General features: G+C 31.3%; 1 long non-coding RNA gene across 3 annotated transcripts; it reads left to right on the forward strand.

The window, feature by feature from the left end:
- Positions 1-630: 630 nt before the first annotated feature.
- Positions 631-2,522, forward strand: LOC145001656 (uncharacterized). Of its 3 annotated transcripts, none has more exons than XR_013661674.1 (8): positions 631-720; positions 869-939; positions 1,022-1,157; positions 1,252-1,340; positions 1,485-1,638; positions 1,756-1,884; positions 1,986-2,034; positions 2,306-2,522. It is a non-coding gene; the product is annotated as an uncharacterized LOC145001656 (long non-coding RNA). The 3 variants fall into 3 exon arrangements; XR_013661673.1 differs by having other exon boundaries at positions 1,759-1,884; XR_013661672.1 differs by having other exon boundaries at positions 1,485-1,884.
- The last annotated feature ends 1,191 nt before the right edge of the window (positions 2,523-3,713 follow it).

Here is a 3,713-nt window from a genome sequence, read left to right on the forward strand (position 1 = left end):
GTTAGCCCTAGACATTGTATGCTAGTATGTTATTCCAGACCAAGGTCCGATGTCGGGCGGGTGCCCGAGGAATGTTTGCATGTTAGATTATACTTGTTGTGTGTGTGATACTTGTATGTGCCTGGTAGGGAGGTGAGTGTGGGCGCGGTCCCGTATCTCATCACTAGTTGAGTACGGACGATGTTCCGTATCTCATTATTAGCAGAGTATGTTTCTTAGGACATGGATACAGTAAAGTATGTTTCTTTATGTGTTAGCATGTTATATGATTGTATGTGTTTAACGGACGGGGCCTAAGAAAGACAGATATGTATACCGAGTAGGGCTCGATGCCAGCGCGGGGCCTGATGCCGGGCGGGGCCCGATGCCGGAGTATTAAATTAATGGTTTGATAATTATGGTTTTAGTATTAAATTAAAAACGAAATTTTTGGTCATGATTTTTGGGATGTTACTATGTACAAAAAATAAGAAGTTGCCAATATATGAACATTGATAAGAGGTAGTTAAACAGTTAAAACAAGTTAATTGCTTTATTATGTATGTAAAAAAAAAAAAAAAAAAAAAAAAAAAAAAAAAAAAAAAAAAAGGAAGTTGTCATGTGAACATGTAAGAGGTAGTTACCTCCATAGTCATTTTCTCCGATAATAATCATTGGATTTCTTATGATTTATGTACTTCTCCCTTTTTAGATCTTCACCTAAAACGTTTTATCGACTCGGTAGCTATTTTCTATGATTTCTACTATTGACTTTTGATTTTTGAATCCAAGAAATATGCAGTTTGAATTATTATTTCGAGATTCAAATTTGAAGTATTTTTTGTTGTTTTGTTTGATTTGGTTGTCTTAATCTTGCTTTGCGATTCAGATATATGATGAGTTCATGGATTGTTCCCCGACTCCAAGCCCTAGGCGTTTCTGGGTCTCCATGAATGTCAGGTGGTTTTTTCTTCTTTTTATTCTCATTCTTTCTTTACCGGAAGCAAAATAAAGTAACAGGAAATTTTGGTTCAACCTTTAGGGATTTGGGGCGCCGGTAGTTTCCAATGACCCAGCTTCTACAAAGGTTTAGGCAAAATAGTAGGGATTAGGGCATCGATGTAAAACCACTTGGTCCGATAGGTGCCTCCCATTAATATTGCAGAATCATTCGTCAGGTATGTATCTACTACAAACATTATTCTTGCTTTCATTCGTACGTTATTTTATTTTCAGCCACGACCTCCATCACTTAACTTACCATCGTTGCAGCCACCAACTTCACCATTCTCCGAAAATGAAACCAGTACCAGTCCCCGGAAACAAGCACTAAAGCCCGGTTGAGAGAAGAATTAGATCAGGTTTGTGTTTCCTTTTTGTTTTCCTCTCTCACTATTATACACAAAAACCCCCCATTATTTTTATTTTAGAAACCTCCATTTTTGTTTTTTTTGTTGAATAATTTACTTCAATGTGGTCGGTTATGGATTTATCAATGTTTACAGGTGCATCATTCTTATTTGAAGCCGAAAGGTTATACATAATCAAATTGTCAAAGGTACCCTGCAGAACCTAAAAGTATTCAAAAGATATAAATGGAGGGAGCTTACTGCCCAAAAGAGATCAAGTCTGAAAGACTACCCATCTTAAGGAAGGAAGGTTAGATTGGTCTTTTCCCACAATTATTTTATCATTTAATTTAATTTTAAAGCACATAAATGATAAGTTTTTACCTAGATCATTGTACCTTACATGATGTTAAAGAAATGTTACTAGCAGGAAAACTCAAAAGGATATAACAAGGTTTGCTCAATTTCATCTTTATGTTTTTACTCTGACAAGCAACTAAACATGGTACCTTAAAGCTATTTTCACATTTCCTTCTCAACTCACACCTTCAATAAGGTATGCATGTCTTTTTATGGTTAGTTTAGATGGAAATATGCCCCTAATTTTATAATTTGTGAGCATGATGTCTCTTTGTTGGTTTACATTGCATTTTGAAGGTAAGAAGAGTATTTATATACAGCTGGGACATTGTGGATAATGTGAAAGGTATGTTTTCACAAGCTCTGTTAATACTGGAAAGTTAATTTTTAATTTGTTAACATAAAAATCTTTCTATTAGAATTGGTTTATGCTTAAATCCTTATTGTTCAATATATCTTCAAACTATTACCATTTTTATCACATATGAACCGTCTGTCAACATCATTGTTGTTGGAATTGTATTTTATATATTAAAGATTTTGTGTTGATTCATTATATGACCCAACCTACACAAATAAGAACTTATTTTTTCTCTTGGTTGTGTTTTTATGTGCAGTTGACTATTATTAGTGCAGATTTCAATCCAAGCTACACAATAACATAATTCTTATTTCATTTATTTTATTATTACTAAACATCATATTTCATTCCTGTGATCATTAATTTTTTGCATGTTAGACTATTAATGTCTGACATTAGCTACATCAATGGTGGCCCCAAAGTTTTATTACCTTATGATTAGACTAAAGTAATGCTATCTACACTTCCGAAAAGAGCCAACATGTGGTCTTGACTTTTATAGCTTTGTTAAAGTACGTTGTAATTTCAGGCATGTATAAAATAAAAAACTTAAAACCAAAAAATATGCATCAAATCACAATATATATATATATATATATATATATATATATATATATATATATATATATATATATATATATATATATATATATATATATATATATATATATATATATATATATGAGAAATTTTCAATTATCGAGCTGGTTATATTATTGACAATATAAGTAATCACTAATTTTTTTTTATTATTTAACACAAAATATGATGTGATTTTTTTAAGTCAAAATTATAATACATTTTTCTTTTTGACCCTAAACATCCAATCGACGTAAAAGTAATCGCCAAAAGCAAAATTATATTTCGTCCCATTGAAACGAAACTACACTATCTGTTGAAGCTAAACATTTGAGTGATGGAGTTAACTTTAAATATGAAAGCACTAACCGATCAATGATTCTCACACTTTTTATTACATGTCGGTGATTTAGTTGAAGAAACGATGGACATAAACTATATCCGCATCCTTGATGATATGGTAATTTCCTTCGTTGAAAAAGAAATGTTATTGAATTCTTTGATGGATGCAATCTTTTTATCCTTTGAAATTAATAGATGTAAAATCGTTGTTGGTATTTATCATCAAGAATTGATTTTATCGCATGACCAATTTTATGTGACATTAACTTGAGGGATATCACATACCAATACAAAAGTATTAGCGGATTATGCGAACAATTCAACTGCTCTAAAGTCTATACATCAAATATGGTGCATAAAGAAGTGTTGCACGATTAATAATGCACAATCAATCGTGTATTCATGTACATTTGTAAAGAATTCCAACTTTGTATTTTTAATTCTTATTGATTTCAACTCTATCATTACTCTTATTGATAATTGTTTAAATGTAGTAAATTATTTGCGGAAAAGACTAATCACTATTAAAAATTAATTTGTGAAAAAACTATTTGCACCCGTCGCTTGGCGCGGGTAAACGGCTAATATATATATATATATATATATATATATATATATATATATATATATATATATATATATATATATATATATGTGTGTGTGTGTGTGTGTGTGTGTGTGTGTGTGTGTGTGTGTGTGTGTTTGTGGGTTCAATTGAAAAAATAAAAAAGGTTGAGAATGAG

This window comes from Lactuca saligna, chromosome 6, assembly GCF_052625555.1.
Source record: "Lactuca saligna cultivar CGN05327 chromosome 6, ASM5262555v1, whole genome shotgun sequence".
Taxonomy (NCBI): Eukaryota; Viridiplantae; Streptophyta; class Magnoliopsida; order Asterales; family Asteraceae; genus Lactuca; species Lactuca saligna.